This window comes from Ranitomeya variabilis, chromosome 7, assembly GCF_051348905.1.
Source record: "Ranitomeya variabilis isolate aRanVar5 chromosome 7, aRanVar5.hap1, whole genome shotgun sequence".
NCBI classification, from domain to species: domain Eukaryota; kingdom Metazoa; phylum Chordata; class Amphibia; order Anura; family Dendrobatidae; genus Ranitomeya; species Ranitomeya variabilis.
The window spans coordinates 198,210,104-198,230,132 of record NC_135238.1 but is presented as its reverse complement, the minus strand read 5'-3'; the positions used below and the strand labels follow the sequence as shown (position 1 = coordinate 198,230,132).

Genomic DNA, 20,029 nt, shown 5'->3' with positions numbered 1-20,029 from the left:
ACTCCCCTCCTGCCCTCTTGGCTGAACCTAAATCCCCTCCCTTTGCCTCGAACAGCTAAAAACTCCAAAATCTAAGATGGGTCATAACTCCTTAATGGATGGTCCTAGGGAGGAGGTTTTGGCACCATCTGATCCGGCCGGGCCCCTGAGTTGAAACCAAACACAGCTTTGCTACCTGGTTCCTACTAGCCATTCTACGTATCTGCCCACCCTATGGTGCTAGAATGGATCGAGACCCTGGAAGGTGTTCGGTCCATTCCAGAGATCTTGAAAATGTAACCGGTGTGTGGCCAGGACGTACGATAAGTCCATATTTTCTTTATGAAATCAAAGCTTAGTCAACAAAAGCAGTTAGACCGCATGGTATCTACAGAGGTCTTCCTGTAGGAGCTTTATATTAGCCAGCTGGTGGGGTGTGAATTTCTTCTCTGAAGCTGAGAAGCCTGGGCCCTCCTGCTGAGCAAAGTGTCCTAATACAAATGCAGAAAGGATGGAGTTTTTATAATCCCATGCAAAATAGAATACAAAAGGTTGACATGAAATTATATCTCCAATATTCTTCACAGGAGGTATAATTAAAGAATCAATGTAAGCCGTGGACATCCCAGCAGACAGAAAAGAAGCAAATAGCTATGGACAGATAACCATATTGCATATAGGACACATACCCACGCACAGGTGCACACCTGACACTTGTTTTGCCTAAGCTTCGGCCAGAGCGAAACATAGCTCAAGCTATGATCTATAGTAAAAATAACATTCCTAGAATAAACTTGAAATGGGAGCACTTTTATCATTCAGACTAATAATTAAACAGGTAAAGCTCAGCTTTTAGTATGGACTCGGGAACGTACAATCAGTTCATGTTATTAACTCAGCGCTCGTCCTTTGTCATTTGGCAGAATGTAATATCTACTACATTCCAATGCAGGCAGTATCAGGAAACTGCATCAACAAATAACCAGCAAGTCAATTATTAAACTTGACCCTTTTATTAATTCAGAATAGTTAAAGTGTAATCTAGCCATTAGATAATTATTATAAAATAATGATCACAACACAAAACACTCAAGATCATTATTTTAAAAAGTTTTGTTTTTGCCTTGTCAAGAGGTCTTAGGGTACTGTCACACAGTACCATTTTAATCGCTACGACGGCACGATCCGTGACGTCGCAGCGATTGTATGAATATCGCTCCAGCGTCGTAGACTGCGGTCACACGTTGCAATCACGGCGCTGGAGCGATGCCGAAGTCCCCGGTAACCAGGGTAAACATCGGGTAACTAAGCGCAGGGCAGCGCTTAGTAACCCGATGTTTACCCTGGTTACCAGCGTAAACGTAAAAAAAACAAACAGTACATACTTACATTCCGGTGTCTGTCCCCCGGCGTTCTGCTTCTCTCCACTGTGTAAGCGCCATAGCCGGAAAGCAGAGCGGTGACGTCAGACATCACCGCTGTGCTCGCTTTCCGGCCGGCGCTCACACTGCAGAGAAGCTGAGACGCCGGAGGACAGACACCGGAATGTGAGTATGTACTGTTTGTTTTTTTTACGTTTACGCTGGTAACCATGGTAAACATCGGGTTACTAAGCGCGGCCCTGCGCTTAGTTACCCGATGTTTACCCTGGTTACAAGCGAACACATCGCTGGATCGCTGTCACACACAACGATCCAGCGATGTCAGCGGGTGATCAAGCGACGAAAGAAAGTTCCATACGATCTGCTACGACGTACGATTCTCAGCAGGGTCCCTGATCGCTGCTGCGTGTCAGACACTGCGATATCGTAACGATATCGCTAGAACGTCACGAATCGTACCGTCGTAGCGATCAAAATGGCACTGTGTGACGGTACCCTAACAGTGTAAACTGAGCTAAAGGAGGGGGATCCTCTGAAAGGAACTCTAATTGCACTCTCTACCACAACACATCAGACTCTCGCCTACCATCGAAACCTTAAAAAAGAACCTGAAGACCCACCTCTTCCTACAAGCCTACAACCTGCAGTAACCACCGATTGACCAATCCACTGCACGACCAGCTCTATCCTCACCTACTGTATCCTCACCCATCCCTTGTAGATTGTGAGCCCTCGTGGGCAGGGTCCTCTCTCCTCCTGTACCAGTCGTGACTTGTATTGTTCAAGAATATTGTACTTGTTTTTATTATGTATACCCCTCCTCACATGTAAAGCGCCATGGAATAAATGGCGCTATAATAATAAATAATAATAATAATTCCAACGTGGGGCCAAAAAAACCATCTACGGTAGTTTTCCTTTGTGGTTTAAAAGTCTACTGGCATTTATTGAAAGAATTAGAAAACCATTGGATACAGCAGAAAACAGTCAACAGCTAAACAGTTAATGGTTACATATGTTATATTTTACTTCTTAATATTCTGTTGTAGCAGAAGTTGCTTGGTAGTAAATAATTACGTATGAATTTTACCAACTTTCTAGGAACTTTAGCACCAAAGTTAACACGTATTTGCCCTTAGGCTTTATATACACTATTCAACGTTAAAATTGCAACATCAAGTACTAAAACTCATGGAATTATGGAAATTACAGAGTTATAATAAACATTTTAACCTCCTGCTGTCACAGCCACTTTTTGGTTTTTATGTCTGATCATTTTGTTCTTCACTTTTCTATTGTCACATTTTAGTAGCCATAACTTTTTCTCTGTTTTTCATGACATATACATATGCGGGCTTTTTTTGGGGAAAGGGGATGGCAGTGAAACGAGATGTAGAGTGGCAACCTAAAATTTTGCTTTTTTTTTAAAGGGAACCTGTCACCCACCCCCCCAGTCGTTTCAAACTAAAAGTGCCACCTTGTGCAGCAGTAATGCTGCATTCTGACAAGGTGGCTCTTTTAGTTCTGGGTGCTGTAACTAGAGAAATAATCAGTTTTATAATTTGTCTGAAATACCTGGTCTTCAGTCAAGTTGGCCGGCGTTTCCCCCCTGCTTTAGGCGCCACACAGCTGTCACTCACATCTTCTTGGCGCCGGGCGCCGCCTCCTCCTCACCGCTGTTTTCAAAATAGCCGGCGCCTGCGCTCTTTTCCCCTGCCTGGTGCAGGCGCAGTGAGCGCTGCCCGTCTGCCCTCATATGCAGCCCAGCTGACTGCGCCTGCGCGGCCGCCCTGCTTGTGAATCCCAGACCCGCAGTGACTTATGATTTATTCACATTGCGGGGCTGGGAATCACAGGCAGGGCGTCCGCGCAGGCGCAGTCAGCTGGGCTGCATATGAGGAAAGACGGGCAGCGCTCACTGCGCCTGCACCAGGCAGGGGAAAAGAGCGCAGGCGCCGGCTATTTTGAAAACAGCGGTGAGGAGGAGGCGGCGCCAAGAAGATGTGAGTGACAGCTGTGTGCTGTCTGAAGCAGGGGGGAAACGCCGGCCTACTTGACTGAAGACCAGGTATTTCAGACAAATTATAAAACTGATTATTTCTCTAGTTACAGCACCCAGAACTAAAAGAGCCACCTTGTCAGAATGCAGCATTACTGCTGCACAAGGTGGCTCTTTTAGTTTGAAACGACTGGGGTGGGGGGGTGACAGGTTCCCTTTAAGTGTGTGATTACTTCTGTCTGTTTGTTGTGATGCAATGTTGAAAGTGCATAAAGTTATCATCATGCAAGACCTTAATTTTAACCAAAATGCTTTAGAATATAGGTTTGGTCATTTAATTAAAGAAAACTGACGGGCAAAAGTTTTGCACCTACTATTTATTGATCCCAACATAGAGAGTAAATAATTAATTGTTTAATTACTGCACCACACCGACGGGCATGGAAGCCACTAGGGTATTCAAGACATCCTGAGGGATCTTGCTCCATTCCATTTGCAAATCTGCAAACAATTAATCTTTATTGCTCTGGGTACGGGCCCCAACTCGTCACCCTAACTCATCCCAAAGGTGATCTATAGGGGTTAAATCAGGTGATTGGCTTGGCCATTGCAACAGGTGAACATTTTTCTTTGCTAACCAATTTTTGTTACTAAATTGGATGCGTGCTTAGGATCATTGTCTTGCTGGAATTTCCAGCCCCTGCCAACTTTGGTTTTACCATGCGGCAACATTACATTTCCCAGTATATCCTTGTACATGGTAGCATTCATATTTCCATCAATTCTATGCAAAGGGCCAATGGCAGATGTAGAAAATCAGCCCCAAACCATGACATTGCTACCACCATGCTTCACTGTAGGTGTTTGGTATCTTACATCATTATGTTTTCCAATTGGGCAGTATATATAGAGCTTGCCATCACTACCAAACAGATCGAACTTGGATTCATCCAACCAAAACAACTTACACCAATCTTTCTCTTTTCATTGGCTGGGTTCTTTGGCAATCTCAAGTCGGACGTTCCTGTCCTTTGCAGAGATGAACGGCTTCTTGACTGGAACTTGTGCATTCAACCCTACATTATTCTTTACTAATAATGTGTAAAATCTGTACAGCACTTTTATCGACATCAGATTCAAGCTTTTTCTTAATAATGTCATCAACTTTGGAGGAGGTTTTCTGTGGTTGCCCACTTCAAGGTTTATGAGCTGTTCCATAACCATCTCTTTCTTTCTTTATTATATGTCACAGTTGACTCTGAAAGCAGTTGAATTCCAGAGCTACCACTTTTTGGCTTTTGCCAGAATAATAAGCTTCCTGACGTCTGGTGATAAATTTGGCTTTGTCTTTGCCATGTTTTAACCGAAAAACACACAAAAAAAATGTAGGCAAAATTTGACTACCTATGACAAAATATGTAAAACAATTGGCCCAGCAAATATTGAAAACTAACACATACAGGTATAAAACAATGTCAAACACAATTTTCATCCTTATAGTTGACAACCATTTGCTTCCTGTTTATTAAAATCACCAGGAAAATGGCATCGACAACCAGACAGAAGTGATCCCACTTTTCAAAAAGATGCTAAACTTTTGGCCGCTACTGTATTTATCAGTGGTAACATTTTGGAGTACACATAACTTATTAACACACTTTTAATAACTCTATATGAGGACAAACATAAGCAAAACATTTCTTACACTTTTTTTTTTGCTATTTACTATACTGCACAAATAAAATATTAGTGTGGCAGATACAAAATGTATCATCATTTTGTCATCGCCATTTCTTTTTTTTATTACATTTTTTACAATTAATACGTTTTTGTTTTTTTTTAAAAATTGTTTTGGGGTTGCCGTATTCAGAGAGCATTAAATTTCACTACCATATATTAGTAGAACTGAATAAAGGATTATTTTCTGTTTGCCAAGCTATAGTTTTCATTGGTGCTATTTTTTGGTAAATGTGACTTTTTGATCACTTTTTATTAACTCTTTGGAAGGCAAAAAGAACAATAAATATTTATTCTATATTTTATTTATTTTTAAAACACCTTTCAATATAATTCTCATGTTATTTTATTTCTATATGTTGATACCAGCATGCCAATATAAAATTTACGGTATATATTTTTGTTTCGCTACTATTTTAAAACTATATATGTACCGAATATATATATTTATTTTGAGCCACCATATTCCTACACTGCTAACTTTTTTATTTTTCCATAGATTGGGCTGTGTATAAGCTTTTTGCAGAACAAGCTGTAGTTTTTACTGGTATCATTTGTGGGTGAATACCACTTTTTGATCACTTTTTATTTCTTTTCTTTTGACAACAGTAAATTTTAGTTCTTTTTTGCAGAGTTCACAGTGCACTATAATTAACATGTACATTATACTGTAGGGGTTGATATGATTACATCGATACCCAATTTATACCATTTTTTCTGTGCTTCTATTTTTTGTCACAGAGCAGAGCAGAAGGGAAGCCGTCGCTCTGTTGACGTGATGTCAGCAGAAGCCACGGATTCGCCCGTAGGAGCGGCCTGTGACTGCTCTGTGGTGGTAGATCGGCGCCGGGTACAACAGGCAGGTAGGTAGCAACTACCTGTTAGTTCTTAGGTCCACAGTAAAAATTAATAATGTTGTCTTATATGATTTCTTGTTTTCTTTATTTAATGTTCTCTTAATCATGGTGTATTTTTTTTAACGGATCAATTAAAAGCTACGTATTTTACTTTTTATCACTGCTTCTGTGAAACTCATCGCCTCAAACTGTTGATTTGACCACTCCCAACATTTCTGCTATCTCTCTGATTGATATCTTCTTTTTTTTCAGCCTAATGATGGTTTGTTTCGATTCCATTGAGAGACTATTTGATCGCATGTTGTGGGTTGATAGCAACAGTTTCTAAATGCAAATGCCACACCTGGAATCATCTCCAGACCTTTTACCTGCTTAATTGATAATGGATTAATGATGGAATAGCCCATGCAGCCCATTCAGGAGCTTTTCAGATATCTGTCCAATTACTTTTGATCCCTTTAAAAAAGGCAGTTATGTATTAATGAGCTGTAATTCCCAAACCTTTACTCCGATTAGGATGTGAATACCCTCAAATGAAAGCACTTTAAGCCCACATTGATTGTATAACTGTATCTTGAATATGTTTTTGTAAACAAGTAAAATGCCAAAACTTGTGTCACTGTCCAAATATTTTTGGATGTAACTGTACATGCAATTCTCATGATGTGCAGGGCAGGCAATAATATTCTTTTCTGCTAAAAACTTGACTAATCATCACTCTACCCTTCACTGTCGATATTTGTTGGCTTGTGTTTGTAAAGTTTGTGGGTCCCAGACACTTAAAATTTCATGTACTGGATTTCTATATCTCTGAAGAAACATGCCATGCAATCAAAGCAAATAAAAGGATAACATGCAGCATTTTTATGCTGACGGGCGTAGGCTCAATCATTGTCGTTAGTGAAATCTGACCTTGCACTGAACGGAATGGTATTTTGAGCCCAGCTTTCTCCATGGATAGCCACACCTAGAGCTTTATACAAATAATGATTATCTGTTTGGCAGGGAACGTGTAGCACCCACCTCACTTGCTAAGCTTTACCCTGCCTGGAAAAATGCGGGCCAGCTCTTTCCATTGTGCCAAGTGTATGATATGAAAAATGTTTCTGTTCGCAGTCTCAGGGAAAGGTTATTTCAGGTGCTTTTTATTCAAGTAGCTGTATTGTCCGTATATTTGTGCAATAGTAAAAGAATACATAATAGTATAATATCCAGTAAATATTACTTGTACATTTGAATACATAATACGTTACATATCTTATTGGCGTAAAGTGACACCTTTATCACTTTCCAGTAGTGTGTAGAAACCATTTGTTCACATGCAGGACATCTGTAAATGTTGCAGCTGCAGTATCTTTCTGTGACTGTGAGACTGCATGCTGTGAGAGGGGAGTGGGGGTGACAGAAGAGGGACGCTTGATTAGAGAGGAGCGGGTCTGCTGAGAAGCAAATTTGCCTAGGCGCATGGATTTTACAGGAAAATTAAATTATCCCTCACGAATTGAAAGTTTCTTATTATTTTCTCGAGTCTGGAAAAATAAGAAACAAACGATATATTAAAAAAATGTATTCTCCCCTCACTAGTCATCCATCCCACTGTCTCCACAGCCTGTCATCTGCTCTTGTGTACCTCTTTTTTTTGCCTCCCCTGGTTGCGCATATTTTATTTGGCCTTATTCACTTTGAGCTGAGACTTCCGGCTTGACTAGGCCTCTGATGTCACTAGACGCTGTTCTGTTCTAAGGAAGTGGAGATACTGCCACAAACCCTCTTGAAGAGATATGTGTCATGATATAATGCATTGTGCGTACTGTTTTAAATGTGATTTTGGCTGTTTAGTAATTTGCATGCACTTAGTTGGGAATAGATAGAGTTAATAGTTGAGACTAGCCCAGGATGGGAGGGGCTATGTGAGAAGACAGAAGATGACTTCCTGATAGTGAGTTAGCTGGAGGCGAGTGTTCAGCAAAGTGTTCAGCGCTGCACCTCGCCCATGCAGCCCTCTTAGTGGTAAATAAGTCTCCCATAATCATTTGCTGGATTGTCCTGAGATGTAACAGTGTAAAAAGTAAGCAAGAGAAACCTTTGTGAAGAAACATGCCTTTTATCTGATGTACAGTGCCTTGCGAAAGTATTCGGCCCACTGGAACTTTTCAGCCTTTTCCCACATATCATGCTTCAAACATAAAGATACCAAATGTAAATTTTTGGTTAAGAATCAACAACAAGTGGAACACAATTGTGAAATTGATTGAAATTTATTGGTTATTTTTAATTTTTGTGGAAATTCAAAAACTGAAAAGTGGGGAGTGCAATATTATTCAGCCCCTTTAACTTAATACTTTGTTGCGCCACCTTTTCCTGCGATTACAGCTGCAAGTCGCTTGGGGTATGTCTCTATCAGTTTTGTACATTGAGAGACTGAAATTCTTGCCCATTCTTCCTTGGCAAACAGCTCGAGCTCAGTGAGGTTTGATGGAGATCTGTTATGACCCCAATGGCAGGGGTCTCAGAAATAGTTACCAAGTCTGCAAACACAAAAACCAGCTCATAGGGCGGTGGTAACTGGGCTGACCATATATCTAATCCTAGCACCACAAATAACAGCAGCCGGGGAACGTGCCTACGTTGATTCTAGACGTCTCGCGCCAGCCGGAGAACTAACTAACCCTAGAAGGGAAAAGAAAGACCTTTCTTGCCTCCAGAGAAAAAGACCCCAAAAGTAGGATACAAGCCCCCAACAAATAATAACGGTGAGGTAAGAGGAAAAGACAAACGTAAGAATGAGCTAGGTATTTAGCAAAGAGAGGCCCACTAGCTAATAGCAGAATATAGTAAGATAACTTATATGGTCAGCAAAAACCCTATCAAAAATATCCACGCTGGAAATTCAAGAACCCCCGAACCGTCTAACGGCCCGGGGGGAGAACACCAGCCCCCTAGAGCTTCCAGCAAGGTCAGGAATCACATTTAGTACAAGCTGGACAAAAATGAGAGCAAGCAAATAACTGAAAAAACAAAGAAGCAAGACTTAGCTTAATTTTGCACGAACCAGGACCAGCAGATAGGAGCAAACAAAAAGGATCTGATTACAACGATGCCAGGCACTGAACTAAGGATCCATGAGGTTTATATAGCAACACCCCTGGACTAACGACCCAGGTGGGTGCAAACTGAGGGAAGAAAATCCCAGAGTCATATCACTAGTAACCACCAGAGGGAGCCAAAAAGTCTAATTCACAACAGTACCCCCCCCTTAAGGAGGGGTCACCGAACCCTCACTACGACCACCAGGGCGATCAGGATGAGCAGCGTGAAAGGCACGAACTAAATCGGCCGCATGCACATCAGAGGCAACCACCCAGGAATTATCCTCCTGACCATAGCCCTTCCACTTGACCAGATACTGAAGCCTCCGTCTGGAGAGACGAGAATCCAAGATCTTCTCCACCACGTACTCCAACTCGCCCTCAACCAACACCGGAGCAGGAGGCTCAACAGAAGGAACCACCGGCACACCGTAGCGCCGCAACAAGGACCTATGGAACACGTTGTGAATGGCAAACGACACCGGAAGATCCAAGCGAAAGGAAACTGGATTAAGGATTTCCAATATCTTGTAAGCGAGGCTTAAATTTAGGAGAGGAGACCTTCATAGGAACAAATCGAGAAGACAGCCATACCAAATCCCCAACACGAAGTCGGGGACCCACACCGCGGCGGCGGTTGGCAAAACGCTGAGCCTTCTCCTGTGACAACTTCAAGTTGTCCGCCACATGATTCCAGATCTGCTGCAACCTATCCACCACAGAATCCACCCCAGGACAGTCAGAAGGCTCCACATGTCCCGAGGAAAAACGAGGATGGAAACCAGAGTTGCAGAAAAATGGCGAAACCAAAGTAGCGGAACTAGCCCGATTATTAAGGGCAAACTCAGCCAACGGCAAGAAGGTCACCCAATCATCCTGATCTGCCGAAACAAAACACCTCAAATAAGCCTCCAGAGTCTGATTAGTTCGCTCCGTTTGTCCATTAGTCTGACGAGAACGACAAATCAATGCCCATCCTAGCACAAAAGGATCGCCAGAACCTGGAAACAAACTGGGATCCTCTGTCAGACACAATATTCTCAGGAATGCCGTGTAAACGAACCACATTCTGAAAGAACACAGGAACCAGATCGGAAGAGGAAGGCAGCTTAGGCAAAGGCACCAAATGGACCATTTTAGAAAAGCGATCACATACCACCCAGATGACAGACATGCCCTGAGACACCGGGAGATCAGAAATGAAATCCATGGAAATGTGTGTCCAAGGCCTCTTCGGGACAGGCAAGGGCAAGAGCAACCCGCTGGCACGAGAACAGCAAGGCTTAGCTCGAGCACAAGTCCCACAGGACTGCACAAATGACCGCACATCCCGTGACAAGGAAGGCCACCAAAAGGACCTAGCCACCAGATCTCTGGTGCTAAAAATTCCCGGATGACCTGCCAACACCGAGGAATGAACCTCGGAAATGACTCTGCTGGTCCACTTATCAGGAACAAACAGTCTGTCAGGTGGACAAGAGTCAGATCTACCAGCCTGAAATCTCTGCAACACGCGTCGCAAATCAGGAGAAATGGCTGACAAGATAACTCCCTCTTTAAGAATACCAACAGGTTCTGCAACTCCAGGAGAGTCAGGCACAAAGCTCCTTGAAAGAGCATCAGCCTTCACATTCTTTGAACCTGGTAAATACAAGACCACAAAGTCAAAACGGGAGAAAAATAATGACCAGCGGGCCTGTCTAGGATTCAGGCGTTTAGCAGACTCGAGATACATCAAATTTTTGTGATCAGTCAAGACCACCACACGATGCTTAGCACCTTCGAGCCAATGACGCCACTCCTCAAATGCCCACTTCATGGCCAGCAACTCCCGATTGCCAACATCATAATTCCGCTCAGCAGGCGAAAACTTCCTAGAGAAGAAAGCACATGGTCTCATTACCGAGCAACCAGGGCCTCTCTGAGACAACACGGCCCCTGCCCCAATCTCCAAAGCATCCACTTCGACCTGAAAGGGAAGTGAGACATCAGGCTGGCACAAAACAGGCGCTGAAGTAAACCGGCGCTTCAACTCTTGGAACGCCTCCACGGCTGCAGGAGCCCAGTTAGCAACATCAGAACCTTTATTGGTCATATCCGTCAAAGGTTTAACAACGCTAGAAAAATTAGCGATAAAACGACGGTAGAAGTTAGCAAAACCCAAGAACTTCTGAAGACTCTTAACTGACGTGGGTTGAGTCCAATCATGAATAGCTCGGACCTTGACTGGGTCCATCTCCACAGCAGAAGGGGAAAAAATAAACCCCAAAAAGGGAACCTTCTGTACTCCAAAGAGACACTTTGAGCCCTTAACAAACAACGCGTTCTCACGCAAAACCTGAAAAACCATCCTGACCTGCTCCACATGTGAGTCCCAATCTTCAGAGAAAACCAGAATATCATCCAGATAAACAATTTATAAATTTATCCAGATACTTCCGGAAAATGTCATGCATAAAGGACTGAAACACTGAGGGAGCATTAGAGAGCCCAAAAGGCATCACCAAGTACTCAAAATGACCTTCGGGCGTATTAAATGCAGTCTTCCATTCATCTCCTTGCTTAATGCGCACAAGATTGTACGCACCGCGTAGATCTATCTTGGTGAACCACTTGGCACCTTTAATCCGGGCGAACAAGTCCGACAACAGAGGCAAAGGATACTGAAATTTAACAGTGATTTTATTCAGAAGACGATAGTCAATACAAGGTCTCAAAGATCCGTCCTTCTTGGCCACAAAAAAGAATCCCGCACCAAGAGGGGAAGAGGATGGACGGATATGCCCCTTCTCCAGGGACTCCTTGATATACGAACGCATTGCGGCATGCTCAGGTACAGACGGATTAAATAATCTACCCTTAGGAAATTTACTACCTGGAATCAAATCTATGGCGCAGTCACAGTCCCTATGAGGAGGCAGAGCACTGGATCTGGACTCGCTGAACACATCCTGATAATCAGACAAATTCTCAGGAACTTCCGAAGGAGTAGAGGAAGCAATAGACACCGGCGGGGAATCAGCATGAATTCCCTGACAACCCCAACTTGACACAGACATTGCCTTCCAATCCAAGACTGGATTGTGGGTCTGTAACCATGGCAGACCCAAAACGACCAAATCATGCATTTTATGCAGAACAAGAAAACGAATCACCTCCCGATGTTCAGGAGTCATGCACATGGTTACCTGCGTCCAAAACTGCGGTTTATTTTCCGCCAATGGCGTAGCATCAATACCTCTAAGAGGAATAGGATTTACCAACGGTTCAAGAACAAAACCACAGCGTTTGGCAAATGACAGATCCATAAGACTCAGGGCAGCACCTGAATCCACAAACGCCATAACAGGGTAAGAAGACAATGAGCAAATTAAAGTCACAGACAAAATAAATTTAGGTTGCAAATTACCAATGGCGACAGGACTAACAACCCTTGTTAGGCGTTTAGAGCATGCTGATATAACATGTGTAGAATCACCACAGTAAAAACACAACCCATTCTGACATCTATGATTTTTCCGCTCATTTCTAGTCTGAATTCTATCACATTGCATTAAATCAGGTGTTTGTTCAGACAACACCACCAGAGGATTAGCGGTTTTGCGCTCCCGCAAACGCCGGTCAATTTGAATAGCCAGCGCCATGGAATCATTCAGACTTGTAGGAATGGGGAAACCCACCATCACATTCTTAATGGCTTCAGAAAGGCCATTTCTGAAATTTGCGGCCAGAGCACATTCATTCCACTGAGTAAGCACGGACCATTTCCGAAATTTTTGGCAATACACTTCAGCTTCATCCAGGCCCTGAGAAATAGCCAGCAAGGCTTTTTCTGCCTGAACTTCAAGATTGGGTTCCTCGTAAAGCAATCCGAGCGCCAGAAAAAACGCATCAATATTTGCCAATGCCGGATCTCCTGGCGCTAGCGAGAAAGCCCAATCCTGAGGGTCGCCCCGTAAAAAAGAGATAACAATTTTAACTTGCTGAGCTGAATCTCCAGATGAACGGGGTCTCAGAGAAAGAAACAATTTACAATTATTCCTGAAATTCCTAAACCTAAATCGGTCTCCAGAGAACAGTTCAGGAATAGGTATCTTAGGTTCAGACATAGGACTACTGGTAACAAAATCTTGTATGCCCTGCACACGAGCAGCAAGCTGGTCTACACTTGTAATCAAGGTCTGGACATTCATGTCTGCAGCAAGCACAAGCCACTCAAAGGTAAAGGGGAGGAAGAGAGGAAAAAAAAAAAAAAAACTCAGAATTTCCTTTCTTATAATCCCACTTCTGCAATGCATTAAACATTCAATGTTGGCCTGGCATACTGTTATGACCCCAATGGCAGGGGGTCTCAGAAATAGTTACCAAGTCTGCAAACACAAAAACCAGCTCATAGGGCGGTGGTAACTGGGCTGACCATATATCTAATCCTAGCACCACAAATAACAGCAGCCGGGGAACGTGCCTACGTTGATTCTAGACGTCTCGCGCCAGCCGGAGAACTAACTAACCCTAGAAGGGAAAAGAAAGACCTTTCTTGCCTCCAGAGAAAAAGACCCCAAAAGTAGGATACAAGCCTGTTGTGAATTTACCTTTTGGCTCCCTCTAGTGGCTACTAGTGATTTGACTCTGGGTATGTCATTCATCCCTTGTATGCTCACCTGGGTCGTTAGGTCAGGGGTGTTGCTATATAAGCTCCCTGGACCTTCAGTTCAATGCCTGGCAACGTTGATATCAGAGCTAATCTGTAGTGCTCTTGTCTACTGATCCTGGTTCCTGCTTGATTAAGCTAAGTCTGCTTTCTTGCTTTTTGCTATTTGTTTTTGTTTGCATTTTTTGTCCAGCTTGTATATAATCTGTTTTCTGACCTTGCTGGAAGCTCTAGGGTGGCTGGTGTTCTCCCCCCGGGCCGTTAGACGGTTCGGGGGTTCTTGAATCTCCAGCGTGGATTTTTGATAGGGTTTTTGTTGACCATATAAGTTATCTTACTACATTCTGCTATTAGTAAGTGGGCCTCTCTTTGCTAAACCTAGTTCATCTCTGTGTTTGTCATTTCCTCTTACCTCACCGTTATTATTTGTGGGGGGCTTGTATCCTACTTTTGGGGTCTTTTCTCTGGAGGCAAGAGAGGTCTTTGTTTTCCTCTTCTAGGGGTAGTTAGCTCTCCGGCTGGCGCGAGACATCTAGCGACCAACGTAGGCATGTTCCCCGGCTACTTCTAGTGTTGGCGTTAGGAGTAGATATATGGTCAACCCAGTTACCACTGCCCGATGAGCTGGATTTTTGTACTTCGCAGACTTGCTGATATCTCTGAGACCCTCGCCATTGGGGTCATAACACAAGCAGAGATAGGAGAAGTTATTCCAGTGGAAATTAACACTCCTCAAATGTTACAAAAATTTTAATTCTCCAGAATGTTGATTTTTATTTTTTTTTGGAATTCGGTCAGCAAAAATTGAGCAACAAGGCGGCTAACTGTAGCCACCATTTTACTGAACTGTAGAAGGCCAGCAACACGCTAAAAAAAAACCACGCTGCCCGTTGTTCAGTCTTTCACGCCTTTTCTTTTCACCTTCCCATCTTCTTCAGCCGTCTTCACACTGGCTTTACCAGGCCTCTGATGTGTGATACTGACTAGGCCTCAGGTGCCGCATGATGTTATGTCTTGACTTCACAACGTATGCCATGACGGAGTAACATCGTGCAGGGTGGTAGCCGTGGGTGAGGTTCTCATCTTCCATGCCCCCACAGGATACATGAAAATGGGGGTCCTGGCATGTGTCTGCTCTTGCTAACTGGGTGATAGACCTCTGCAGACTGCATGGCGCCGCTAGATAGGGCAGGCCAGGACCAGATGTTAGGGAACCAATTAAGGGAGACCAAAGTACAACATTAAACGTATTTTTACTGAACATGAACTATATACAGTGCCTTGTGAAAGTATTCGGCTCCCTGGAACTTTTCAATCTTTTCCCATATATCATGCTTCAAACATAAAGATACCAAATGTAAATTTTTGTTGAAGAATCAACAACAAGTGGAACACAATTGTGAAGTTTGAATTAAATTTATTGATTATTTTAAATTTTTGTGGAAATTCAAAAACTGAAAAGTGGGGCTTGCAATATTATTCGGCCACTTTACTTTCAGTGCAGCAAACTCACTCTAGAAGTTCATTGTGGATCTCTGAATGATCCAATGTTGTCCTAAATGCCTAATGATGATAAATATAATCCACCTGTGTGTAATCAAGTCTCCGTATAAATGCACCTGCTCTGTGATAGTCTCAAGGTTCTGTTTGAAGCACAGAGAGCATCATGAAGACCAAGGAACACAACAGGCAGGTCCGTGATACTGTTGTGGAGAAGTTTAAAGCCGGATTTGGATACAAAATGATTTCCAAAACTTGAAACATCCCAAGGAGCACTGTGCAAGCGATCATATTGAAATGGAAGGAGTATCACAGCACTGCAAATCTACCAAGACCCGGCCGTCCCTCTACACTTTCATCTCAAACAAGGAGAAGACTGATCAGAGATTCAGCCAAGAGGCCCATGATCACTCTGGATGAACTGTAGAGATCTACAGCTGAGGTGGGACAGTCTGTCCATAGGACAACAATCAGTCGTACACTGCACAAATCTGGCCTTTATGGAAGTGTGGCGCCCCCACCGCCGCAGGGCCGAGGGGTACCCGGTACCGGGCCTGTGAGTCTCTGCTCTGGGGTTGTCACAGTGGCTAGGCCCCGGTCCGTGACCCTGCCGAGGGGCGCACAGTAGAATGGTGGGAATCGGTGTAAATGGATGATGATGATAGTGGAGGTGGTGGTGAGGCTGTAATGGTGCGGTGCAGTAAATAACGAGGACACCAGGTTGCAGTCTCTTTACCTCTTTACTGAAGATCTCTGGGTCCTCAGTCCGGAATCCGGATAACCAGGCTGCGCAAGTCCGGCCGGCCCAATGGCACCTCCAGAGTTCTCTTAGCAGGTGGAAATCTGTGTAGATGATAATGAACTACAAACTCTGTTTACCCCGAAGTATGTACCCTATCGTGGTCCAGTGGGCACATGGGCCCACACACAGATTAAAGACACAGATGAATGATCTGATTGGTGATTACTGGTTGGCTCCAGGGATCCCCACCCTAACAGCCAAGTTCACTAGCAGCTGACTGACCTGCGGCAAATGCAACCCTGGAAGAATGGAGAAAGTTCCCACACATCGTCTTGCCAGACCACTGTACCCCTTCCAGAGGATCCAGATAGACCACATCCAGATGCCGCCAAGTGGGTGTTTCAAATATGCCCTTGTGGTCGTGGACATGTTCACAGGATGGCCAGAGGCTTTCCCAGTGAGGAACCAGTCAGCAAAGACTACTGCAAAGAAGCTACTCTCAGAGGCGAGATATGCAGCTATGGGGTCCCAGAAGTGATAGAGTGACCAGGGACCCGCATTCACAGCAAACCTCACATGAGAGATCTAGATGAGGTTCCCTAACATCTGGTCCTGGCCTGCCCTATCTAGCGGCGCCATGCAGTCTGCAGAGGTCTATCACCCAGTTAGCAAGAGCAGACACATGCCAGGACCCCCATTTTCATGTATCCTGTGGGGGCATGGAAGATGAGAACCTCACCCACGGCTACCACCCTGCACGATGTTACTCCGTCATGGCATACGTTGTGAAGTCAAGACATAACATCATGCGGCACCTGAGGCCTAGTCAGTATCACACATCAGAGGCCTGGTAAAGCCAGTGTGAAGACGGCTGAAGAAGATGGGAAGGTGAAAAGAAAAGGCGTGAAAGACTGAACAACGGGCAGCGTGGTTTTTTTTTAGCGTGTTGCTGGCCTTCTACAGTTCAGTAAAATGGTGGCTACAGTTAGCCGCCTTGTTGCTCAATTTTTGCTGACCGAATTCCAAAAAAAAATAAAAATCAACATTCTGGAGAATTAAAATTTTTGTAACATTTGAGGAGTGTTAATTTCCACTGGAATAACTTCTCCTATCTCTGTTAGTCTACAGTAAATTAAGCTCAGACAGATGCTGAATTTATTGGACCAGTCATGTCCACAAACTACAGACATGACCGGCTTTGATTGCAGCAACATTTGCCCGTCTGCATGGGGAGCCAGTTCAGAAGCTGCCTGCTATTTGTATGCATTAGATTGGTCTGTAAAGCAGACCACACTAAAGCATGCTGCACTTTTTTTTTAACACAGATCTTTGTGAAGTAGCACATAGGCTAACATTGCATCCGTGTGCTGTCCATTCTTCACACGGACTGAGGATACATTAGTGTGAATGTCCTATTAGACTGGGTGGCAAAATTTAGACAGTCATGTTGAGTTGAAAAACTGCCAGACACCAGTAATAAATCTGCTTCACAAAGCGTCTAGCAAGGAGACAAAATCTTTAAAGGGAACCTGTCACCCCCCCAGGCGTTTGAAACTAAAAGAGCCACCTTGTGCAGCAGTAATGCTGCATTCTGACAAGGTTGCTCTTTTAGTTGCTCTTTTAGTTCTGGGTGCCGTCACTCAAGTCTTCTTGGCACCGGGCGCTGCCTCCTCACCGCTGTTTTCAAATGTGCCGGCGCCTGCGCTCTTTTCTCCTGCTTGGTGCAGGCGCAGTGAGCGCTGCCCGTCCTCTGTGCTCATATGCAGTCTAGCTGACTGCGCCTGTGCGGCCGCCCTGCCTGTGAATCCCAGCCCCGCAATGTGAATAAATCAGAAGACACTGCGGGGCTGGGAATCACAAGCAGGGCGGCCGCGCAGGCGCAGTCAGCTAGACTGCATATGAGGACAGAGGACGGGCAGCGCTCACTGCGCCTGCACCAAGCAGGAGAAAAGAGCGCAGGCGTCGGCTCATTTCAAAACAGCGCTGAGGAGGCGGCGCCCAGCGCCAAGAAGCCTGCCTCCAGGACTGAAGAAAGGTATTTTCTGACAAATTACAAAACGGATTATTTCTGCAGTTACAGCACCCAGAACTAAAAGAGCAAGCTTGTCAGAATGCAGCATTACTGCTGCACAAGGTGGCTCTTTTAGTTTCAAACGCCTGGGGGGGGTTGACAGGTTCCCTTTAAGGTGCAAAAAATGTATAAATGCGTCTAAAATTGTTTTCACTAGAATTCAACAAACTTAATTCAATTAAGTCAGAACTAACAACTAACAGGATTATGATGCAACAGTAAATAGTAAACGTCCCATATTCATTACCATGTAGATTTGCTTCACGATGCAACTCTATCACATATGGGTGTGCAGCGCCCCAGAGTCCTGGTCGTTGCAGTAATGTTGCTCTTCCACCAGGGGGAGTGATGTTACGTCTGAAGGTAATAAATGAGATCTTCCTGCCAGGTATCACAAACCATACACCACACTTCACACTCCAGTCCACCAGGGGGAGCCTTGCTCCTATCTACTAGGGCACTCCTCACAATTAGGTAAAACTGGTGGGCTAGATAGAAAGTTAGACAGAAGCTGACTGGGCTTCTCCCAGGCAGTTCCTGTCAGGCAGACAAAGGGGAAGGAGGAACATCAGAGCTGCAGACAGAGAGGTCCCTGACAGGGGTGGGATCCTGTCAGAGGCCTAGATAGAAGGCCACGGAGCTGCGCCTGCCCCACGTGCGGCAGCATCCTAACGAAGGACACGAAAGAGAATTGTATTGTAAAGGGTGAGAAACGAAGTCATAGCAAAAGGAGAGGAATCCAGAAGGAGTTCTGCCCTGCAAAAGGCTGCCTCCTTCTGAGGCGCAGAATCTGGTAGCCGGAACACCGAGGGAGCAATCGTCTCCAAGCCTTGCTTCAGAGACCGGCAGGACAGTCAATTCCACGTTAGCTGCCCGACCATATACCCAGGAGGCACGGTGGCAACTTGTGGGGGCTGGGGCGTTGTAGGGTCCCTGTAAAAAGCCTCAGGCCACCAGTCATACGGGTTTGTCCTATCCTAACCATCTGGGGGACAGAGAGGAAGAGAAATAACATCTACAATAGTTGTGAGGACCTTACCGAGAAGCTCAGCAGGGAGGTACTACAACACACAGGCGCTAGAGGAAGGCTACTGATTTCCACCTGGATAAGGGGACTCTGGATTTGCCTTCAGACCGGCCGGACTCTGCCTACCCTGTGGTCTGTGCCCTGGACTGTGGATGCTGAAGTCTTCTGTAAAGGTAAAGAGACTGCAACCTTGTCTCCTCGTTCTTCACTGCGCCTCACACCATTACCATCTACACTTCTGGGAAGCCCTGGGGACATACTTCACCTGTGGGAAGGTATACCATCTAGCTGCCATCACATCAACCCAGTGGACCCCTAAGTAGCGACGGTCACCCTGACCGAATACCACAGGTGGCATCACGAACATATCCCTTTAAAGACCTTTCCCCATAAGAACTATTCCTTTTATTGGACACCCCTCCAAGGGCCACGGACCGGGTCGGGCCACCGTGACATCCCCTGAACTGAAGGACCCGGTGCCGAGTACCCCATTGCCCTTACGTGGGGGCGCTCCAGGTGCATACATTTCTTGCGTACAGTTGAGTTTACAGGGAATAACCCTCTAACATAGTAAAGGCTTAGTAGATGACAGCCCCATTTGAAGGTCTATTTCTTATAGAAGGAAATGTCCTGTGTTTGCAAAGTAACAACAAAGGTGTTTAGTATAAATCAATGTTTTCCCTCTCTTTTGTGACAAAATGGTTGCAGTAACAAAAACATTTATTAAGGGCCTTTATGGACTTAAAACGTGTAGGCCAAGTGTTTCTTTTCTGTCAGATTTTAGAGTAATTTATTAAGGAAGTGTTATGGACAATCGCAGAGAGACCCAACAAGACTGGCACCAAAGCAACAAAGGTGCAGCCACAGATGCACTTAGGCGGGCCTTGAAGGGCCAGGATACTCTTCATCCAGCTCCCAGTAAATGAAAGGGGCACTAGACTTTAGCAGAGCCCTTCCCAAGCCTGCTGTCACAGGTCAGCTGGCATCTGGCGATG

General features: G+C 44.6%; 1 long non-coding RNA gene across 1 annotated transcript; it reads left to right on the top strand.

Moving 5' to 3' along the window:
• The first annotated feature begins 5,855 nt into the window (after positions 1 to 5,855).
• On the top strand, positions 5,856 to 6,570 carry LOC143785937 (uncharacterized). Its single transcript, XR_013218164.1, has 2 exons — positions 5,856 to 5,960; positions 6,207 to 6,570. It is a non-coding gene; the product is annotated as an uncharacterized LOC143785937 (long non-coding RNA).
• Positions 6,571 to 20,029: the final 13,459 nt, after the last annotated feature.